General features: G+C 52.8%; 26 non-coding genes across 26 annotated transcripts; 12 read left to right on the plus strand and 14 right to left on the minus strand.

Annotated features, from left to right (window-relative positions):
* The first annotated feature begins 156 nt into the window (after nucleotides 1-156).
* On the plus strand, nucleotides 157-229 carry Trnar-acg (transfer RNA arginine (anticodon ACG)). The gene has a single exon. It is a non-coding gene; the product is annotated as a tRNA-Arg (tRNA).
* A 283-nt stretch (nucleotides 230-512) lies between these two features.
* On the plus strand, nucleotides 513-584 carry Trnam-cau (transfer RNA methionine (anticodon CAU)). Its single transcript has one exon. It is a non-coding gene; the product is annotated as a tRNA-Met (tRNA).
* Nucleotides 585-817: 233 nt separating this feature from the next.
* On the minus strand, nucleotides 818-889 carry Trnad-guc (transfer RNA aspartic acid (anticodon GUC)). Its single transcript has one exon. It is a non-coding gene; the product is annotated as a tRNA-Asp (tRNA).
* A 111-nt stretch (nucleotides 890-1,000) lies between these two features.
* Trnai-uau (transfer RNA isoleucine (anticodon UAU)) lies at nucleotides 1,001-1,092 on the minus strand. The gene is given in 2 exon segments: nucleotides 1,001-1,036; nucleotides 1,055-1,092. It is a non-coding gene; the product is annotated as a tRNA-Ile (tRNA).
* A 798-nt stretch (nucleotides 1,093-1,890) lies between these two features.
* On the plus strand, nucleotides 1,891-1,962 carry Trnam-cau (transfer RNA methionine (anticodon CAU)). The gene has a single exon. It is a non-coding gene; the product is annotated as a tRNA-Met (tRNA).
* A 233-nt stretch (nucleotides 1,963-2,195) lies between these two features.
* On the minus strand, nucleotides 2,196-2,267 carry Trnad-guc (transfer RNA aspartic acid (anticodon GUC)). The gene has a single exon. It is a non-coding gene; the product is annotated as a tRNA-Asp (tRNA).
* A 111-nt stretch (nucleotides 2,268-2,378) lies between these two features.
* Trnai-uau (transfer RNA isoleucine (anticodon UAU)) lies at nucleotides 2,379-2,470 on the minus strand. The gene is given in 2 exon segments: nucleotides 2,379-2,414; nucleotides 2,433-2,470. It is a non-coding gene; the product is annotated as a tRNA-Ile (tRNA).
* Nucleotides 2,471-2,912: 442 nt separating this feature from the next.
* Nucleotides 2,913-2,985, plus strand: Trnar-acg (transfer RNA arginine (anticodon ACG)). Its single transcript has one exon. It is a non-coding gene; the product is annotated as a tRNA-Arg (tRNA).
* A 283-nt stretch (nucleotides 2,986-3,268) lies between these two features.
* On the plus strand, nucleotides 3,269-3,340 carry Trnam-cau (transfer RNA methionine (anticodon CAU)). Its single transcript has one exon. It is a non-coding gene; the product is annotated as a tRNA-Met (tRNA).
* Nucleotides 3,341-3,573: 233 nt separating this feature from the next.
* Trnad-guc (transfer RNA aspartic acid (anticodon GUC)) lies at nucleotides 3,574-3,645 on the minus strand. The gene has a single exon. It is a non-coding gene; the product is annotated as a tRNA-Asp (tRNA).
* A 111-nt stretch (nucleotides 3,646-3,756) lies between these two features.
* On the minus strand, nucleotides 3,757-3,848 carry Trnai-uau (transfer RNA isoleucine (anticodon UAU)). Its single transcript is given in 2 exon segments — nucleotides 3,757-3,792; nucleotides 3,811-3,848. It is a non-coding gene; the product is annotated as a tRNA-Ile (tRNA).
* Nucleotides 3,849-4,278: 430 nt separating this feature from the next.
* On the plus strand, nucleotides 4,279-4,351 carry Trnar-acg (transfer RNA arginine (anticodon ACG)). The gene has a single exon. It is a non-coding gene; the product is annotated as a tRNA-Arg (tRNA).
* Nucleotides 4,352-4,634: 283 nt separating this feature from the next.
* Trnam-cau (transfer RNA methionine (anticodon CAU)) lies at nucleotides 4,635-4,706 on the plus strand. Its single transcript has one exon. It is a non-coding gene; the product is annotated as a tRNA-Met (tRNA).
* Nucleotides 4,707-4,939: 233 nt separating this feature from the next.
* Trnad-guc (transfer RNA aspartic acid (anticodon GUC)) lies at nucleotides 4,940-5,011 on the minus strand. Its single transcript has one exon. It is a non-coding gene; the product is annotated as a tRNA-Asp (tRNA).
* A 111-nt stretch (nucleotides 5,012-5,122) lies between these two features.
* Nucleotides 5,123-5,214, minus strand: Trnai-uau (transfer RNA isoleucine (anticodon UAU)). Its single transcript is given in 2 exon segments — nucleotides 5,123-5,158; nucleotides 5,177-5,214. It is a non-coding gene; the product is annotated as a tRNA-Ile (tRNA).
* A 798-nt stretch (nucleotides 5,215-6,012) lies between these two features.
* Nucleotides 6,013-6,084, plus strand: Trnam-cau (transfer RNA methionine (anticodon CAU)). Its single transcript has one exon. It is a non-coding gene; the product is annotated as a tRNA-Met (tRNA).
* A 233-nt stretch (nucleotides 6,085-6,317) lies between these two features.
* Trnad-guc (transfer RNA aspartic acid (anticodon GUC)) lies at nucleotides 6,318-6,389 on the minus strand. Its single transcript has one exon. It is a non-coding gene; the product is annotated as a tRNA-Asp (tRNA).
* Nucleotides 6,390-6,500: 111 nt separating this feature from the next.
* Nucleotides 6,501-6,592, minus strand: Trnai-uau (transfer RNA isoleucine (anticodon UAU)). The gene is given in 2 exon segments: nucleotides 6,501-6,536; nucleotides 6,555-6,592. It is a non-coding gene; the product is annotated as a tRNA-Ile (tRNA).
* Nucleotides 6,593-7,034: 442 nt separating this feature from the next.
* Trnar-acg (transfer RNA arginine (anticodon ACG)) lies at nucleotides 7,035-7,107 on the plus strand. Its single transcript has one exon. It is a non-coding gene; the product is annotated as a tRNA-Arg (tRNA).
* A 283-nt stretch (nucleotides 7,108-7,390) lies between these two features.
* Trnam-cau (transfer RNA methionine (anticodon CAU)) lies at nucleotides 7,391-7,462 on the plus strand. Its single transcript has one exon. It is a non-coding gene; the product is annotated as a tRNA-Met (tRNA).
* Nucleotides 7,463-7,695: 233 nt separating this feature from the next.
* Nucleotides 7,696-7,767, minus strand: Trnad-guc (transfer RNA aspartic acid (anticodon GUC)). The gene has a single exon. It is a non-coding gene; the product is annotated as a tRNA-Asp (tRNA).
* A 111-nt stretch (nucleotides 7,768-7,878) lies between these two features.
* Trnai-uau (transfer RNA isoleucine (anticodon UAU)) lies at nucleotides 7,879-7,970 on the minus strand. Its single transcript is given in 2 exon segments — nucleotides 7,879-7,914; nucleotides 7,933-7,970. It is a non-coding gene; the product is annotated as a tRNA-Ile (tRNA).
* A 430-nt stretch (nucleotides 7,971-8,400) lies between these two features.
* Nucleotides 8,401-8,473, plus strand: Trnar-acg (transfer RNA arginine (anticodon ACG)). The gene has a single exon. It is a non-coding gene; the product is annotated as a tRNA-Arg (tRNA).
* A 283-nt stretch (nucleotides 8,474-8,756) lies between these two features.
* Trnam-cau (transfer RNA methionine (anticodon CAU)) lies at nucleotides 8,757-8,828 on the plus strand. The gene has a single exon. It is a non-coding gene; the product is annotated as a tRNA-Met (tRNA).
* A 233-nt stretch (nucleotides 8,829-9,061) lies between these two features.
* On the minus strand, nucleotides 9,062-9,133 carry Trnad-guc (transfer RNA aspartic acid (anticodon GUC)). Its single transcript has one exon. It is a non-coding gene; the product is annotated as a tRNA-Asp (tRNA).
* Nucleotides 9,134-9,244: 111 nt separating this feature from the next.
* Nucleotides 9,245-9,336, minus strand: Trnai-uau (transfer RNA isoleucine (anticodon UAU)). Its single transcript is given in 2 exon segments — nucleotides 9,245-9,280; nucleotides 9,299-9,336. It is a non-coding gene; the product is annotated as a tRNA-Ile (tRNA).
* Nucleotides 9,337-9,703: the final 367 nt, after the last annotated feature.

The following is a 9,703-nucleotide window of genomic DNA, read 5'->3' on the forward strand; positions in this document are numbered from 1 at the left end:
TGGAGGAGAGATGCCTTCCTTAGCAGCTCCCTGCAGAGTGCGGAAGACCAGAGTGGCCGCGCCGCCGTTGTCAGTGGACGACACGCAATTGCCGAGCCACGGAGAACACGTTGCTTTGCGATGTGCACCCGCCCCGTGGCTTACACCGCGAACAGTGGCCCTGTGGCGCAACGGATAACGCGTCTGACTACGGATCAGAAGATTCCAGGTTCGAATCCTGGCAGGGTCGGCATTTTGTTAGTTGCGGGGGCGTAGCTAGGCAATGCATTCGAATGTCTCCACCTTCGTGGAGTGCAATGTTAATCCTGAGCATCTCGCAGCTGCATCTCGAGACGATCGTGGTAAATATCGCTTCGTGCAAGCGTCAGCGTAGCGTCAGTCGAGCAAAGTCGAGACAAGTCAAGCTGAGAGATGATACGCAGTTAATTAAACGGTAGGCGCGTGAAACCGATGCACACAACGCTTTCCAAGTGTCCAATGCCACGCACCGAAAAGGACGGACTGCTGCACGCAGCAGAGTGGCGCAGTGGAAGCGTGCTGGGCCCATAACCCAGAGGTCCGTGGATCGAAACCACGCTCTGCTAAAATTATTCTTTTTCGTTGGTGCTTCGAGCTCGATCATTAAGCTTGGGGTGCGCTGATTCAGCGACGTCAGTAAACCCTGTCAGTTGTGAAACGATGACGTCGTGTGAAGAATACGAGAAACACTTCCTAAGACGCAGACCTTCTTACGATTTTTTAGCAATTACATTCCTTGATCACAAGGGTAATGCTTTTTCGGGCCATACGTGCAACTTTCGCGATATAAAAATCGCACCTCCCCGGCGGGGAATCGAACCCCGGTCTCCCGCGTGACAGGCGGGGATACTAACCACTATACTACCGAGGAACACGCAGGCGGTCTATACAATGCACGCACATTTCTGCTTCTCAAGTACGTGATGCATCTAAAATCTAGCGTCCCGATGCTTCCAGAGTCAGCTGCTACGAAATAAAAGTATGCCCCAGGTGAGGCTCGAACTCACAACCCTGGCATTGCTCACGGCTACTGCCTTATAAGTACCGTGCGCTAACCAATTGCGCCACTGGGGCTACAGCGGAATGGTTTCAGTTAGCGGTATTCACTTTGCTGCCAAGCTGTTGTGGCTACAGACCCATCATACGATCATCACCTACGGCCATACTGCCACTTCAGCACCTGTCTACGAATGCTTCATACGATTCTTGTTTCATATGCTACACTTACAGGCATATCAACCGCTTGTCATCACCGAAAAAATGCAGAAAAACGGGCGCCTTGCATTCTGCTACCTGTCCAACAGCGGGGGCAGATGTATGGCAAGCTCTAGGCTGTGCAGGCGCACCGTGGCCGAGGAGCTGGAGGAGAGATGCCTTCCTTAGCAGCTCCCTGCAGAGTGCGGAAGACCAGAGTGGCCGCGCCGCCGTTGTCAGTGGACGACACGCAATTGCCGAGCCACGGAGAACACGTTGCTTTGCGATGTGCACCCGCCCCGTGGCTTACACCGCGAACAGTGGCCCTGTGGCGCAACGGATAACGCGTCTGACTACGGATCAGAAGATTCCAGGTTCGAATAATGGCAGGGTCGGCATTTTGTTAGTTGCGGGGGCGTAGCTAGGCAATGCATTCGAATGTCTCCACCTTCGTGGAGTGCAATGTTAATCCTGAGCATCTCGCAGCTGCATCTCGAGACGATCGTGGTAAATATCGCTTCGTGCAAGCGTCAGCGTAGCGTCAGTCGAGCAAAGTCGAGACAAGTCAAGCTGAGAGATGATACGCAGTTAATTAAACGGTAGGCGCGTGAAACCGATGCACACAACGCTTTCCAAGTGTCCAATGCCACGCACCGAAAAGGACTGACTGCTGCACGCAGCAGAGTGGCGCAGTGGAAGCGTGCTGGGCCCATAACCCAGAGGTCCGTGGATCGAAACCACGCTCTGCTAAAATTATTCTTTTTCGTTGGTGCTTCGAGCTCGATCATTAAGCTTGGGGTGCGCTGATTCAGCGACGTCAGTAAACCCTGTCAGTTGTGAAACGATGACGTCGTGTGAAGAATACGAGAAACACTTCCTAAGACGCAGACCTTCTTACGATTTTTTAGCAATTACATTCCTTGATCACAAGGGTAATGCTTTTTCGGGCCATACGTGCAACTTTCGCGATATAAAAATCGCACCTCCCCGGCGGGGAATCGAACCCCGGTCTCCCGCGTGACAGGCGGGGATACTAACCACTATACTACCGAGGAACACGCAGGCGGTCTATACAATGCACGCACATTTCTGCTTCTCAAGTACGTGATGCATCTAAAATCTAGCGTCCCGATGCTTCCAGAGTCAGCTGCTACGAAATAAAAGTATGCCCCAGGTGAGGCTCGAACTCACAACCCCGGCATTGCTCACGGCTACTGCCTTATAAGTACCGTGCGCTAACCAATTGCGCCACTGGGGCTACAGCGGAATGGTTTCAGTTAGCGGTATTCACTTTGCTGCCAAGCTGTTGTGGCTACAGACCCATCATACGATCATCACCTACGGCCATACTGCCACTTCAGCACCTGTCTACGAATGCTTCATACGATTCTTGTTTCATATGCTACACTTACAGGCATATCAACCGCTTGTCATCACCGAAAAAATGCAGAAAAACGGGCGCCTTGCATTCTGCTACCTGTCCAACAGCGGGGGCAGATGTATGGCAAGCTCTAGGCTGTGCAGGCGCACCGTGGCCGAGGAGCTGGAGGAGAGATGCCTTCCTTAGCAGCTCCCTGCAGAGTGCGGAAGACCAGAGTGGCCGCGCCGCCGTTGTCAGTGGACGACACGCAATTGCCGAGCCACGGAGAACACGTTGCTTTGCGATGTGCACCCGCCCCGTGGCTTACACCGCGAACAGTGGCCCTGTGGCGCAACGGATAACGCGTCTGACTACGGATCAGAAGATTCCAGGTTCGAATCCTGGCAGGGTCGGCATTTTGTTAGTTGCGGGGGCGTAGCTAGGCAATGCATTCGAATGTCTCCACCTTCGTGGAGTGCAATGTTAATCCTGAGCATCTCGCAGCTGCATCTCGAGACGATCGTGGTAAATATCGCTTCGTGCAAGCGTCAGCGTAGCGTCAGTCGAGCAAAGTCGAGACAAGTCAAGCTGAGAGATGATACGCAGTTAATTAAACGGTAGGCGCGTGAAACCGATGCACACAACGCTTTCCAAGTGTCCAATGCCACGCACCGAAAAGGACGGACTGCTGCACGCAGCAGAGTGGCGCAGTGGAAGCGTGCTGGGCCCATAACCCAGAGGTCCGTGGATCGAAACCACGCTCTGCTAAAATTATTCTTTTTCGTTGGTGCTTCGAGCTCGATCATTAAGCTTGGGGTGCGCTGATTCAGCGACGTCAGTAAACCCTGTCAGTTGTGAAACGATGACGTCGTGTGAAGAATACGAGAAACACTTCCTAAGACGCAGACCTTCTTACGATTTTTTAGCAATTACATTCCTTGATCACAAGGGTAATGCTTTTTCGGGCCATACGTGCAACTTTCGCGATATAAAAATCGCACCTCCCCGGCGGGGAATCGAACCCCGGTCTCCCGCGTGACAGGCGGGGATACTAACCACTATACTACCGAGGAACACGCAGGCGGTCTATACAATGCACGCACATTTCTGCTTCTCAAGTACGTGATGCATCTAAAATCTAGCGTCCCGATGCTTCCAGAGTCAGCTGCTACGAAATAAAAGTATGCCCCAGGTGAGGCTCGAACTCACAACCCCGGCATTGCTCACGGCTACTGCCTTATAAGTACCGTGCGCTAACCAATTGCGCCACTGGGGCTACAGCGGAATGGTTTCAGTTAGCGGTATTCACTTTGCTGCCAAGCTGTTGTGGCTACAGACCCATCATACGATCATCACCTACGGCCATACTGCCACTTCAGCACCTGTCTACGAATGCTTCATACGATTCTTGTTTCATATGCTACACTTACAGGCATATCAACCGCTTGTCATCACCGAAAAAATGCAGAAAAACGGGCGCCTTGCATTCTGCTACCTGTCCAGATGTATGGCAAGCTCTAGGCTGTGCAGGCGCACCGTGGCCGAGGAGCTGGAGGAGAGATGCCTTCCTTAGCAGCTCCCTGCAGAGTGCGGAAGACCAGAGTGGCCGCGCCGCCGTTGTCAGTGGACGACACGCAATTTCCGAGCCACGGAGAACACGTTGCTTTGCGATGTGCACCCGCCCCGTGGCTTACACCGCGAACAGTGGCCCTGTGGCGCAACGGATAACGCGTCTGACTACGGATCAGAAGATTCCATGTTCGAATCCTGGCAGGGTCGGCATTTTGTTAGTTGCGGGGGCGTAGCTAGGCAATGCATTCGAATGTCTCCACCTTCGTGGAGTGCAATGTTAATCCTGAGCATCTCGCAGCTGCATCTCGAGACGATCGTGGTAAATATCGCTTCGTGCAAGCGTCAGCGTAGCGTCAGTCGAGCAAAGTCGAGACAAGTCAAGCTGAGAGATGATACGCAGTTAATTAAACGGTAGGCGCGTGAAACCGATGCACACAACGCTTTCCAAGTGTCCAATGCCACGCACCGAAAAGGACGGACTGCTGCATGCAGCAGAGTGGCGCAGTGGAAGCGTGCTGGGCCCATAACCCAGAGGTCCGTGGATCGAAACCACGCTCTGCTAAAATTATTCTTTTTCGTTGGTGCTTCGAGCTCGATCATTAAGCTTGGGGTGCGCTGATTCAGCGACGTCGGTAAACCCTGTCAGTTGTGAAACGATGACGTCGTGTGAAGAATACGAGAAACACTTCCTAAGACGCAGACCTTCTTACGATTTTTTAGCAATTACATTCCTTGATCACAAGGGTAATGCTTTTTCGGGCCATACGTGCAACTTTCGCGATATAAAAATCGCACCTCCCCGGCGGGGAATCGAACCCCGGTCTCCCGCGTGACAGGCGGGGATACTAACCACTATACTACCGAGGAACACGCAGGCGGTCTATACAATGCACGCACATTTCTGCTTCTCAAGTACGTGATGCATCTAAAATCTAGCGTCCCGATGCTTCCAGAGTCAGCTGCTACGAAATAAAAGTATGCCCCAGGTGAGGCTCGAACTCACAACCCCGGCATTGCTCACGGCTACTGCCTTATAAGTACCGTGCGCTAACCAATTGCGCCACTGGGGCTACAGCGGAATGGTTTCAGTTAGCGGTATTCACTTTGCTGGCAAGCTGTTGTGGCTACAGACCCAGCATACGATCATCACCTACGGCCATACTGCCACTTCAGCACCTGTCTACGAATGCTTCATACGATTCTTGTTTCATATGCTACACTTACAGGCATATCAACCGCTTGTCATCACCGAAAAAATGCAGAAAAACGGGCGCCTTGCATTCTGCTACCTGTCCAACAGCGGGGGCAGATGTATGGCAAGCTCTAGGCTGTGCAGGCGCACCGTGGCCGAGGAGCTGGAGGAGAGATGCCTTCCTTAGCAGCTCCCTGCAGAGTGCGGAAGACCAGAGTGGCCGCGCCGCCGTTGTCAGTGGACGACACGCAATTGCCGAGCCACGGAGAACACGTTGCTTTGCGATGTGCACCCGCCCCGTGGCTTACACCGCGAACAGTGGCCCTGTGGCGCAACGGATAACGCGTCTGACTACGGATCAGAAGATTCCAGGTTCGAATAATGGCAGGGTCGGCATTTTGTTAGTTGCGGGGGCGTAGCTAGGCAATGCATTCGAATGTCTCCACCTTCGTGGAGTGCAATGTTAATCCTGAGCATCTCGCAGCTGCATCTCGAGACGATCGTGGTAAATATCGCTTCGTGCAAGCGTCAGCGTAGCGTCAGTCGAGCAAAGTCGAGACAAGTCAAGCTGAGAGATGATACGCAGTTAATTAAACGGTAGGCGCGTGAAACCGATGCACACAACGCTTTCCAAGTGTCCAATGCCACGCACCGAAAAGGACTGACTGCTGCACGCAGCAGAGTGGCGCAGTGGAAGCGTGCTGGGCCCATAACCCAGAGGTCCGTGGATCGAAACCACGCTCTGCTAAAATTATTCTTTTTCGTTGGTGCTTCGAGCTCGATCATTAAGCTTGGGGTGCGCTGATTCAGCGACGTCAGTAAACCCTGTCAGTTGTGAAACGATGACGTCGTGTGAAGAATACGAGAAACACTTCCTAAGACGCAGACCTTCTTACGATTTTTTAGCAATTACATTCCTTGATCACAAGGGTAATGCTTTTTCGGGCCATACGTGCAACTTTCGCGATATAAAAATCGCACCTCCCCGGCGGGGAATCGAACCCCGGTCTCCCGCGTGACAGGCGGGGATACTAACCACTATACTACCGAGGAACACGCAGGCGGTCTATACAATGCACGCACATTTCTGCTTCTCAAGTACGTGATGCATCTAAAATCTAGCGTCCCGATGCTTCCAGAGTCAGCTGCTACGAAATAAAAGTATGCCCCAGGTGAGGCTCGAACTCACAACCCCGGCATTGCTCACGGCTACTGCCTTATAAGTACCGTGCGCTAACCAATTGCGCCACTGGGGCTACAGCGGAATGGTTTCAGTTAGCGGTATTCACTTTGCTGCCAAGCTGTTGTGGCTACAGACCCATCATACGATCATCACCTACGGCCATACTGCCACTTCAGCACCTGTCTACGAATGCTTCATACGATTCTTGTTTCATATGCTACACTTACAGGCATATCAACCGCTTGTCATCACCGAAAAAATGCAGAAAAACGGGCGCCTTGCATTCTGCTACCTGTCCAACAGCGGGGGCAGATGTATGGCAAGCTCTAGGCTGTGCAGGCGCACCGTGGCCGAGGAGCTGGAGGAGAGATGCCTTCCTTAGCAGCTCCCTGCAGAGTGCGGAAGACCAGAGTGGCCGCGCCGCCGTTGTCAGTGGACGACACGCAATTGCCGAGCCACGGAGAACACGTTGCTTTGCGATGTGCACCCGCCCCGTGGCTTACACCGCGAACAGTGGCCCTGTGGCGCAACGGATAACGCGTCTGACTACGGATCAGAAGATTCCAGGTTCGAATCCTGGCAGGGTCGGCATTTTGTTAGTTGCGGGGGCGTAGCTAGGCAATGCATTCGAATGTCTCCACCTTCGTGGAGTGCAATGTTAATCCTGAGCATCTCGCAGCTGCATCTCGAGACGATCGTGGTAAATATCGCTTCGTGCAAGCGTCAGCGTAGCGTCAGTCGAGCAAAGTCGAGACAAGTCAAGCTGAGAGATGATACGCAGTTAATTAAACGGTAGGCGCGTGAAACCGATGCACACAACGCTTTCCAAGTGTCCAATGCCACGCACCGAAAAGGACGGACTGCTGCACGCAGCAGAGTGGCGCAGTGGAAGCGTGCTGGGCCCATAACCCAGAGGTCCGTGGATCGAAACCACGCTCTGCTAAAATTATTCTTTTTCGTTGGTGCTTCGAGCTCGATCATTAAGCTTGGGGTGCGCTGATTCAGCGACGTCAGTAAACCCTGTCAGTTGTGAAACGATGACGTCGTGTGAAGAATACGAGAAACACTTCCTAAGACGCAGACCTTCTTACGATTTTTTAGCAATTACATTCCTTGATCACAAGGGTAATGCTTTTTCGGGCCATACGTGCAACTTTCGCGATATAAAAATCGCACCTCCCCGGCGGGGAATCGAACCCCGGTCTCCCGCGTGACAGGCGGGGATACTAACCACTATACTACCGAGGAACACGCAGGCGGTCTATACAATGCACGCACATTTCTGCTTCTCAAGTACGTGATGCATCTAAAATCTAGCGTCCCGATGCTTCCAGAGTCAGCTGCTACGAAATAAAAGTATGCCCCAGGTGAGGCTCGAACTCACAACCCCGGCATTGCTCACGGCTACTGCCTTATAAGTACCGTGCGCTAACCAATTGCGCCACTGGGGCTACAGCGGAATGGTTTCAGTTAGCGGTATTCACTTTGCTGCCAAGCTGTTGTGGCTACAGACCCATCATACGATCATCACCTACGGCCATACTGCCACTTCAGCACCTGTCTACGAATGCTTCATACGATTCTTGTTTCATATGCTACACTTACAGGCATATCAACCGCTTGTCATCACCGAAAAAATGCAGAAAAACGGGCGCCTTGCATTCTGCTACCTGTCCAGATGTATGGCAAGCTCTAGGCTGTGCAGGCGCACCGTGGCCGAGGAGCTGGAGGAGAGATGCCTTCCTTAGCAGCTCCCTGCAGAGTGCGGAAGACCAGAGTGGCCGCGCCGCCGTTGTCAGTGGACGACACGCAATTGCTGAGCCACGGAGAACACGTTGCTTTGCGATGTGCACCCGCCCCGTGGCTTACACCGCGAACAGTGGCCCTGTGGCGCAACGGATAACGCGTCTGACTACGGATCAGAAGATTCCAGGTTCGAATCCTGGCAGGGTCGGCATTTTGTTAGTTGCGGGGGCGTAGCTAGGCAATGCATTCGAATGTCTCCACCTTCGTGGAGTGCAATGTTAATCCTGAGCATCTCGCAGCTGCATCTCGAGACGATCGTGGTAAATATCGCTTCGTGCAAGCGTCAGCGTAGCGTCAGTCGAGCAAAGTCGAGACAAGTCAAGCTGAGAGATGATACGCAGTTAATTAAACGGTAGGCGCGTGAAACCGATGCACACAACGCTTTCCAAGTGTCCAATGCCACGCACCGAAAAGGACGGACTGCTGCACGCAGCAGAGTGGCGCAGTGGAAGCGTGCTGGGCCCATAACCCAGAGGTCCGTGGATCGAAACCACGCTCTGCTAAAATTATTCTTTTTCGTTGGTGCTTCGAGCTCGATCATTAAGCTTGGGGTGCGCTGATTCAGCGACGTCAGTAAACCCTGTCAGTTGTGAAACGATGACGTCGTGTGAAGAATACGAGAAACACTTCCTAAGACGCAGACCTTCTTACGATTTTTTAGCAATTACATTCCTTGATCACAAGGGTAATGCTTTTTCGGGCCATACGTGCAACTTTCGCGATATAAAAATCGCACCTCCCCGGCGGGGAATCGAACCCCGGTCTCCCGCGTGACAGGCGGGGATACTAACCACTATACTACCGAGGAACACGCAGGCGGTCTATACAATGCACGCACATTTCTGCTTCTCAAGTACGTGATGCATCTAAAATCTAGCGTCCCGATGCTTCCAGAGTCAGCTGCTACGAAATAAAAGTATGCCCCAGGTGAGGCTCGAACTCACAACCCCGGCATTGCTCACGGCTACTGCCTTATAAGTACCGTGCGCTAACCAATTGCGCCACTGGGGCTACAGCGGAATGGTTTCAGTTAGCGGTATTCACTTTGCTGGCAAGCTGTTGTGGCTACAGACCCAGCATACGATCATCACCTACGGCCATACTGCCACTTCAGCACCTGTCTACGAATGCTTCATACGATTCTTGTTTCATATGCTACACTTACAGGCATATCAACCGCTTGTCATCACCGAAAAAATGCAGAAAAACGGGCGCCTTGCATTCTGCTACCTGTCCAACAGCGGGGGCAGATGTATGGCAAGCTCTAGGCTGTGCAGGCGCACCGTGGCCGAGGAGCTGGAGGAGAGATGCCTTCCTTAGCAGCTCCCTGCAGAGTGCGGAAGACCAGAGTGGCCGCGCCGCCGTTGTCAGTGGACGA

The sequence above is a fragment of the Schistocerca gregaria genome, chromosome 8, assembly GCF_023897955.1.
Source record: "Schistocerca gregaria isolate iqSchGreg1 chromosome 8, iqSchGreg1.2, whole genome shotgun sequence".
In the NCBI taxonomy this organism is placed as follows: domain Eukaryota; kingdom Metazoa; phylum Arthropoda; class Insecta; order Orthoptera; family Acrididae; genus Schistocerca; species Schistocerca gregaria.